We start from the raw sequence: 10,850 nt of genomic DNA on the forward strand, positions 1-10,850 counted from the left end.
CCTTTTGACAAGTCTTTTTTTTTTTTAATTTTTTTTTTTAAATTTTTATTTATTTATGATAGTCACAGAGAGAGAGAGAGGCAGAGACACAGGCAGAGGGAGAAGCAGGCTCCATGCACCCGAAGCCCGATGTGGGATTCGATCCCGGGTCTCCAGGATCGCGCCCTGGGCCAAAGGCAGGCGCCAAACCGCTGCGCCACCCAGGGATCCCCTTTTTTTTTTTTTTTTAAGTAAAATATCACCGATCGACATTGTTCCCTACTTGGAGTTTAACTGTTCTGTTCTGGGCCTTATATAAGAAGTCTGCTCCAAAGGAAAAAAAAAAAAAAAGAAGTCTGCTCCATGTCTCATGAACCAGTCTTAGTCTTGAAGAATAGGTCAGTATCAGTTAAACAGTGGTCTCATTTCGGGAGGTGGTCCTTCCTGTAGGTGGGCTCTCAAAGTTGAGGTAATCAATAAGAAGCATTTCTTATGGAAAGAAAAAAAAATACAGGTTAATGGTTGGAGCAAATTATAAACCTAGTGTCAGAGTCCTGAGTGCTGCCCATGAGAAGATTGCTAGATGTCAGGCTCAAAACATCTGCAGATGGAGTGAGGGCAGGCAGTGGGCAATCTGACAGGTTTTCCTGATCTGCAGTTTGGATGTGTCTGGTGATCTTTCTGAGCGGCTCAAATAGCAACAGGCATGAAAGCTCTGTAAACATGGGCTATTGTGGCAGTTTCTCTGAAGCTGACCTCAAGTTGTCTAGCTTCAGTTTGCAGGGCATCAGAAAAAAAGGGCAGCTTTTGTTTTTAATGATTCCAAGCCAAAAGAATGACAAAGTTTGAAACCTTAGTTTGGAGAGTCATAGTGAGATATTTGAAGAAATCAAAAGAATTCTAGTCTCAGTTCCATTTTGTAGGCAAACAACAAACACTCAAAGATAGTTGATCAGAGCTAGAGTCTAACATCCACAAAGGTATGTTACTGAAATATAATTTTTCTCTCTAAAATCACTCTCATTTCCACTAAAGATTGCCAAATCAAGACTAATTTGTTTATGAAATAAGTCTAGTTTCAATAAACTTGGCCTGATTATTTTTATATAACTGCAGCAAAATAGTGGTTGACCATATGGATTCTTTTTATTTTATTTTTAAAGATTTATTTATTTATTTATTTATTTATTTATTTATTTATTTATTTATTTATTTATTGATTTATGAGAGAGAGAGAGAGACACACACAGGCAGAGGGAGAAGTAGGCTCCATGCAGAGAGCCTGATGTGGGACTTGATCCTGGGACTCTGGGATCACGCCCTGAACAGAAGGCAGGCGCTCAACCGCCGAGCCACCCAGGGATCCCAGGATTCTTTTTAAAACTGCTTTGCTGGAGGGGCACCTGGGTGGCTCGGCGGTTGAGCGCCTGCCTTCTGTTCAGGGCGTGATCCCAGAGTCCCAGGATCAAGTCCCACATGGGGCTCCCTGTGAGGACCCTGCTTCTTCCTCTGCCTATGTCTCTGCCTCTTTCTCTGGGTCTCTCATGAATAAATAAATAAAATCTTTAAAAAAATAAAATTTGTTTTGCTGGAAATTTCATAAATAATTTCATATTGAATTTTTAACAGTCTCTTGAGGTTAAGAGGCCAAGCCAAATACTTACCATCAGACTCACATGCAACATCTATAGATTCAGGTTACTTCCTCTCTTCTTGAGGTCCCCAAAATATCCTGAGGTTCCTGAGCCTGCCAAGAACTCACCTGGCAAGGTCCCTGGGAACTCTGTAAGCAAGGTACCAGGCTGATTATTTTTCTAAGGTGTTTCATTGGCTCCATGAAGTCAACCTGAGTTCCTTAAAGCTGTCTGGTCATATATGAGTCTCTGCAAGTCTTTCTCAAATATGACATTCCAGTCAAAGCCCTGGTGGTATAACCAATGTTTCTAAGGGTGTCCTGTTACAAGGAAAACAGATTATTATTATTTTTAAAAATATTTTATTTATTCATATGACAGAGAGAGCAAACGGGGAGTGGCAGGCAGAGGGAGAGGAAGAAGCAGACTCCCCGTGGAGCAAGGAGCCTGATGCACGGCTCAATCCCAGGACCCTGGGATCTTGACCTGAGCCGAAAGCAGATGCCTAACTGATCCACACAGGCTCCCCAAGATTATTATTGAACTTCTGCAAATAACTATAATTGCCATGAAAATAAGAATACTTACTGAGAGTTTCTGAAGTCTAGAGGGATTAGGAAGGGAGAAAGAGATAAATGTTTCCTTAAATCCAGAAGTGCAAACGTTAGAGAGCCAGCAATGTTTCCTTAATTCTTTCAGGCCCATGTTACTCTTATTTGGTTTGAATGCGGTTTTTCCCTTAGCTCCAGAGATTCTTACTCAGTTTATGATCATAAGGGTATTAGAAACTCATATATGTCAAAAGTCCTTTCCATGATTCTTTTTGAATCTGAAACATATTTGCAAAAGCATCAGAATAAAACAATAACTGTAAATGTCAAAAGACTAAAAAATGGCACAGTTAAAGATCTGATGAGAGTTTATTATAATAAAGTTGACAAGGAAATTTGGTCATGTTCTGTGACACACAACACTTCAATAATAGAATTATAGGTGATGACATTATACTAGGACATATCAAAACTTTAGGAATTTTATATAATTTCTGGAACAGAAAAAAAAATTTCTGGAACAGTTATAGCATAAACCCATATAATACAACCTCAGAAGGTTTATCATTATTTATCTGACAATGCTTCCTATGGAACTTAACATACCAAATAAATAAGCCTGATTACTCAAAAAAGACATTTTTTAGAATTTGAATTTTGGGAAGTTTGTTAAAAATATCAAGAAGGTTTTAAAGCACAGGCCTAAATGGGATCACAGATCATTACAAAACCTAATATTTAATTATCTATTTAACCAAGGTGATAATAAGAGATTCTAAAGGCAAATACAGAAGGTCACATAGTTGTTAGCAAATCTTAGTTCTTTTAATATTGAGAAGAGTCAGTTTTCCTAAGTGATCAAAGACCTGGTAAATTGAAAACATAGAAACTTGTTTTTTTAGGCAGATTACATGAAAGATAAAAACTTTTGTTTACAATTTTCTATTAAGAGTAGACCAATAGTACCCTTCTCTTGATGAACACTGGAATCATTATCTTGTACACCTGAAAGTAATATAACACTGTATGTTAACTATACTGGAATTAAAATAAAAGAGTAGACCAATAATCTAAGAACATTTTAGTATTTTAATAGAGAGAAAAACCAAGTTCCAATCCTGTACCAGTGTACTTTTGATATTAACATTCATTTTGATCTTTGTCTCGACAGAGCACAAAATTCTTTTCCAAAGATTCCTTTTACATAAACTTCTTACAACTTTATTTTTTTACTTAAATTTTGTCCTAAGTTTTCCCTCTCCAAACAACCAGTCTCATTTTAGGACAAAAGCCCTTTCTTTTTCCTCAACAAAAAATGTATTCCCATTCCTCATACCTTTTTTACCAAAATTCACAACTTACTTTCCTTGTATACAGAATTGTTTCCCTTATTATTTCCAGTAGTCTTAATTACATTTATTAGAATTCTCAGTGCTTAGAAATCTTACTTTCTAGAGAAAACTAAGTAGTAAGCAATTGTAAACCATCTGTTACATCAGAATTCTCTAGATTGGCAAATTTATGAATACATTTCATAATTTCTAGAAACATGTGGTTTGCTATGGTACAGTCTTTCAGTAAAGCATAAAACATGTTTACTGCCAGACCCAAGTTTATCTTTATTTTCTCTGTAATAAGGCAAAAGTAGATAAACCTGTGTTTAGTAATCAATGTTTCAGTATTTTATTTGGGAAAGACTTAGACATCCAATGAATTCAACTCAATATCATTTAACTTAGCAAAATTTCAAAATTTTAGGTTACCAAAGATTTTAGAAGTTATTTAAGTTTACCTACAAACTTTTTATCTTATTTAACGTACTTATTTTGAACAGTTACCCATGAAAACTTGATTCAGCAGACAAAATCAACCATCATTAGAAGTCGTTTTTGTTGACAAATTGCAACAGATACAACATGAATTCAACTAATAAATGGAGTTAGAACAAAAAAGTTGATTATCTGTATTGTGTTCAATATTGATAACTCCCAAAGACATGCCAATTTTAATTAGGTCAACAAACTCAAACTGGCTTTAATCTGAATATTTTTCCAGATCATGTGAACTTGAAACTTTTTGGGTTAATTCCATTTCTGAGGGCAGCCCCCGTGGCGCAGTGGTTTAGCGCCACCTGCAGCCTGGGGTGTGATCCTGGAGACCGGGATCGAGTCCCCACCTCCGCTCCCTGCATGGAGCCTGCTTCTCCCTCTGCTTGTGTCTCTGCCTCTCTCTTTCAATCTGTGTCTCTATGAATAAATAAATAAAATCTTAAAAAAATAATTCCATTTCTGAGAATTTAATTTTAATTTTCTTTAAGCCAATCAAATAGAGCTCTTTTACAAATTAACTTTGGTGGGGCACGTGGGTGGCTCAGTTAGTTAAGTGTCTGCCTTTGGCTCAGGTTATGATCCCAGGGTCCTGAGATTGAGCCCTGCATCAGGCTCCCTGCACATCGGGGAGCCTGCTTCTCCCCCTGCTTGTGCTCTATCAAATAAATAAATAAATAAATAAATAAATAAATAAATAAAATCTTTAAAAATATTAATTTTGGCAATACCATCTGGAGGTAGAAAATGCCACGTATCTACAACACACACAGACACGAACAAAAACCTTACAATCATTGGTTTAAAAATACCAGCCATGAGGCCGGTATGATAATATGGAACCTGCTAGTTTATAAAAGAACAGTTGGATCCAGACTGGTTATCTGGCAGATGGAATAAGTTAAGATTATTTGATCAAATGGCCAAAGCTTTTTTCTATTAACATTTGTGGAGGGGACATTTCAGATTTGTATTTATCCTTGATAAGTAACTGTATGGAAGCTGTGGGCTAGGTTTTGGGCAGGAGTTCTTCTATAGCCATTTGTATTTTTTTTTAAAGTTTCTTTTTTCCTTTTTAGTCTTAGAAATAGGAAATGATCTATTTAAGAGTTCTCAGAGAGGTTATGAGACTTTTGACGGGGGTGGGGGGTGCCTGGGTGACTCAGTCGGTTAAGCATCTGACTCGATCTCAGCTCAGGTCTTTTTTTAAAAATTAATTAATTAATTAATTAATTCATGAAAGACAGAGAGGCAGAGACACAGGCAGAGGGAGAAGCAGGCTCCATACAGGGAGCCTGACGTGGGACTCAATCCTGGGTCTCCAGGATCAGGCCCTGGGCTGAAGGCAGGAGCTAAACCGCTGAGCCACCCGGGCTGCCCTCAGCTCAGGTCTTGATCTCAGGGTCGTGAGTTCAAGCCTTGTGTTGGGCTCCACACTGAGTGTGGCACCTATTTAAAAAAAAAAAAGACTTTTGACATAAATAGGGGAGGTCTGAGGACTGGCAAAAGGGACAGCTTGAAGGACTTTGAATTGTTTCTGGGGCCATATTTCTAGTTTTGCAAAGATTTGTAAGATAAAGCCTGTTGCTTTGAATCCTTCAAGGAATTGGGTTGCAACTTAAATGACATTCTAGATTGATCTATCCATCCGGTTTGCCTCTTTCCCTCTGGGTACATAGTTCTAAGTTTAGCTTCAGGGAGAAGGCCTTAAAAAATTCCTACCAGGCTCTGGAAACCAGCTTCAATCTGGCCAACTCTTGCCTATAGAGCCATAATTGCCTTAGCATGGTGAGGAGAGGGAGGCTTTGATTTTAATGCCTTTTTCCCTGGCAGCTCATTTAAAGGATAAGAAGGAGGTGGAACAGTTGGAAGTACTTCAGGAGTTGATAATTTTGAGCTCAGTTTTGTCACTATTTCAGCAAGTTTCTTATTGGTTTCTTGCATGGTTAGTATCTGGTCAGTATTTCTTTTAGAAGCTTCTAAGTACCAATTAAAATAGGCATCTCACTCAGGTTTTTTAGTTTAATAGCCAGCTTTCTTGAGTTGAGTGTGCAGACAAACTAGTTAGGTATTCCAGAGGATCCCCATGTAGGCCAGCTGAGCATTTAAGATCATCCTTAGTATAATTTTCTCATTCACTTAGGAACTTGCAAGTATGTGATCCCTGTGCATCAAACCGGAATCCCATCAGAGTCTTGGGAGGTGGCTCTCCATCATGTTTCTCCAATTGTGATGGTTTATCTCTCATCCTAGTGGTTTTGAATGCTCAGCACCGCCTAAGAGGTCTGACTGTGGACCAGTGTGCTGATGAGAGGGCTCTCGCTCTCCTAGGTGTTATCCCAGAGTCGGTTGATCATATTTTGTGTCTCGGTTTTCTCTTGGTTTAGCCTAGCTAAATCGAAAGTGCTCAGAAAGCTGAGTGGCCAACTCTTATATACGTCCCCGGCAGAGCAACTAAATTATTTGTTGAATTGTGAATGGGAATCCCTGTGGGACTGCTGCATGGTGTGAGGTTAACCTCTGTCGCTCTCTAATGAGAGGAGCTAGATTCCCTTGTCTTCTGACTCATTCAGAATCTCGTTTATATGATTGTCGCATTGAGCGTTCAAATTGGGAAAATAGCAAAGGATTTTAAATTCCTGGGATGAGGATTCGTTACTCCAATAGACTTGCAACCGGTGCCCTGCAGCATGGCAACCCTTCTGACTTACGAAGAAGAGACAACGGATAAGACCTGAAACCTGTGTCACACCCAGGATACCCCCCATACCTGACTTTGCAGGAGAAAGGCAAGAAGCAACAACGAAGAAAGCTTCTGGACTTTCTACCCAACTGGGAGGTCCAGATCCCAGGCAGGACTCACCCAGTCATCTGTGCTCCATCAAAGGCATGGGCCGGACACAAGTGGCCCCTTCTGGAATCAAGGCTCTGGTTCCTTGTGGTGTCCGGGTGAGAAAGTGGCATCTCTTTTGGGGTCCCTTTGCAGTCGCCAGATTGTCACCTAGAAGAAAAAGAAAGGCAGCCTCGAAATAGGTTAGTATTTGCTTTATTCATTATCTCATTGAGAACTATAGCCTGGGAGACAGTAGTTCAGATTGCTCGGAAAGATCTGCTCTGAAGCCTCTTGGTTTACAGGGGATTATATGCAAAAAAGGGAAAGGGGTATGTATCCGTGCTTGCAAGTGGGTCTCCAAGGTCTCGCTGTGCCTCACAAGGTATACTTTCTTGGGTTGTACACATTAAAGTTTACTGATCTCTGCACAGACCCATGCAAGACCGTTAGGTCATCTTAATACAGTATTTTCTATCATATCTGATTGTTCAAAACTACTGCCAGCATGCCTCCTCTTAACTGTTTTTTTTTGGTTCTTGTTTTTGGTTTATCCTTGAGGTCACTTGGGATGGCCACAGGAGGCTTGAAATTAGTCACCTACTGGGGTTTCAGGGCACAGCTGGAGATGGTATTTAAGGGACTGGCTTGGGACATTTCGGGGAGTTATTCCATTTTCCTCTGTCTCTCCCATGCATACGAGACGTCTGCATGTTATTATACTTCTTTTTGTGTTTCACCTGTTAATCCATCTTATATTAATGTATTAGACTAGTCAAGGAACCTAGAAGGAAAAAAGGAAAAAATTTTCACCCCTACCATATCATTTAGGAGCTAGTTCCCTGTCGCCCTCGTCTTTCCAACAAATTTTACTGAGAAGGAAAACAACCCTCATTATTAAATATGGTTGCTTTATTTTTTATTTTTATTTTATTATTTTTTGCTTTCCCATGTTCCCCACTGGTAATTTTCTTTGCTGACATTTTTTGCTTCCTCGAGTTTTAACATATGTTCATCAGCAAAATAGCACATTGTCCATTATGCAGAATGTCCTCTGGGGGATCCCTGGGTGGCTCAGCGGTTTAGCGCCTGCCCTCGGCCCAGGGCGTCATCCTGGAGACCCGGGGTCGAGTCCCACATCAGGCTCCCTGCATGGAGCCTGCTTCTCCCTCTGCCTGTGTCTCTGCTTCTCTCTCTCTCTCTCTCTCTCTGTCTCTCATGAATAAATAACAAAATCTTAAAAAAAAAGCTCCCCCTGGGGGGTTTGAAACGTTTATCTCTCAAGCTGAGGAGTGGCATTGAGTGTCTCCCTGGCGTGTTTTTTGGCCTTGTAATCTAGCATCTCCTGGTTGGGAGCTGGCCTCCAGATGGACGAACCCACCACAGCACTTCCCTAATCTCAGGCTATGGCTGACCAAGAAGGCCTTGTGCCTCCTGGTTTCCCTGGCCCATGGCTGACAGCACAGGGCTTACTCATGGTGCTGAATGCAGTGACTGCAGGAACAGCCTTCTGAAAGGACCAACCAGCATCACCAGTTTCACCTCATCACTGGGTGCTGAAGCTTCCATTTGCTCATTGGGAAAAGGCTTTTTACCTCAAAGAGCCATTGTGAGGAACGACAAATAGAAATAGCTGTGAAGCACTTTGCACAGCCAAGGAAATGTGAGTCACCACCGGAGTCTTAAGTAGGGCTGGGCTCAGTTGTGAGTAACATAACACCCCCCCACCACCAAATCCCAGTGGCTGAAACAGGGTAGAAGTTTATTTTTCTCTCATGATCAAGTCCAAGGGAAGTTGTAGGGGAGGAAAAATAATTTTCCTTTTACCCTTCTGAGTTCTTAGCTGAGAACCCTGCAATAAAAGACAGATTAACAAGGAGAAAACCTACTCTCCCCCAGCAATTTATTAACATGTTTGTCTCCTGTATGCATGGGAGAGACACAAGGAAACTGAGCAACTCTCTAAGGTGGCCTAACCAGTTTTTGGTGTATTTTTTTTAAAGACTTTTTTTTATTTACTTGAGAGAGAGAGAGAGAGAGAGAGAGAGAGAGAGAGAACACAAGCCGGGTGCGGGGAGCAGAGGGAGAGAGAGAAGCAGACTTCTTGCTGAGTGGGGGGCCTGACACAGGGCTCTATATCCCAGGACCTCTGAGACCATGACCTGAGCCAAAGGCAGATGCATAACTGACTGAGCCACCCAGGGGCCCCTGGCCTAAGCAGTTTACATACCATCTTCAGCTAAAGGCAAAAGAATGAAAGTTACAGTGTGTGTATGTGTATGGGGGCGGGGAGTAATGAGGGGTGACCAGGAAGAGCCCAGGTAAACCAGGATAAGATTGTTATGCAGATTTAAGTCCGTACCTTCTCCACTGGTAAGAGTTCCTGGTGACTCAGTCTTCCTTCTTTGGTACCATGAGGGAGACACTCTTATAAATGGAGATTTCCCTTGTATGTGAAAATGGTCATCACAAAAGGGTAGCTTCTGTTTCCAAAACTTCTCCTGTGTCTCTTGTTCTCAAAATAATCCTTATGGCAAAGAGGCATATTTTGGGGTTGTATAATCTGCTCCCTTTCTTTTTTTTTAAATTAAAAGAATTAAAAAATATTTTATTTATTCAGAGAGACACAGAGGTAGAGACATAGGCAGAGGGAGAAGCAGGCTCCCCATGGGGAGCCCGATGCGGGACTCGATCCCAGAACTCCAGGACCATGACTCGAACCAAAGGCAAACGCTCAACTACTGAGACACTCAGGTGCCCCTATTCTGCTTGCTTTCAAAGTCTGAAGCATGTGTGGCAGCTCTGCTCCACGAAGCTCTTTAAGGAGTTAGATTCTTTCTATATTATTGGTCCACAGTGTGGGGTTTCTAGTTTCATCATTGTCTTCTGATCTAAGAGGGCTGCCAGAGTACCATCCGACTCCAAGGAGGGATACACTCCTGTGTGTGTCTCCTCTACTTAATACTTGGCTTCTGGCACTTCTGATCACCAAGTGTGTGGTACTGTTTCCCACACCAAGCAATTAGGTGATTACCAGCTAGGTGTCCTACAATTTAACTCAATTCTAATGCTTTCTACCTGGGAATAGCATCAGATCCCACAGGGTAAGGGCTCAGTCCCACGAGACTTCTAACCCCCTTCAGACATCAGTTCTAAGTTTAGGCTGTCACCCATGCTTCTGACTAACTATAGATCAGTTCCCACATCTCCCTCCTTGGCTTTGATTAATTTGCTAGAGCAGTTCCTGGAGCTCCAGAAGACAGTTTTTTTTAAAAAAATATTTTTATTATGTTCTTGTAAAAATTTTATTTATTTGAGAAAAAGAGTGAGCACAAGTGGGGGCAGGGAGGAAGGGGAGGCAGAGGGAGAAGCAGACTCCCAGCTGAGCAGGGAGCCTGTGACACAGGGCTCGATCCCAGAACCCTGAGACCATGACCTGAGCTGAAGGCAGACACTTAACCAACTAAGCCACCCAGGTGCCCCCGAAGACTGTTTACTTACTAGATTACCAGTTTAGTTTGAAGGGGATAAAATATACCACCTCAAAATATGCCTTTTTGGCATAAGGATTATTTCAAGCTGGTTATTTTATTTTATTTTTTTTTAATTTTTATTTATTTATGATAGTCACAGAGAGAGAGAGAGAGAGGCAGAGACACAGGCAGAGGGAGAAGCAGGCTCCATGCACTGGAAGCCCGACGTGGGATTCGATCCCGGGTCTCCAGGATCGCGCCCTGGGCCAAAGGCAGGCGCCAAACCGCTGCGCCACCCAGGGATCCCCCTCAAGCTGGTTATTTTAAAGAAACTGCAGGCACAGCGTGTATGGATGGATTTGACTCTCTGGGTTTGGGTGGGCTCTGAGACTCTGTTTGGATGATGTGGCATTTAGGGCACAGCTGCTTCAGCTGTACTGTCTATTCCTGAGTCAGTCAGGGCCCAGACAGGAGATAGAAAACACCACCAGTCATTGGAGAGAACTTGTTTTATTTTACTTTTTCTAAGCTTATTCTGAAATCATTTTAGACTTACA

This window comes from Nyctereutes procyonoides, unplaced genomic scaffold (genome assembly GCF_905146905.1).
Source record: "Nyctereutes procyonoides isolate TBG_1078 unplaced genomic scaffold, NYPRO_anot_genome, whole genome shotgun sequence".
Taxonomy (NCBI): Eukaryota; Metazoa; Chordata; class Mammalia; order Carnivora; family Canidae; genus Nyctereutes; species Nyctereutes procyonoides.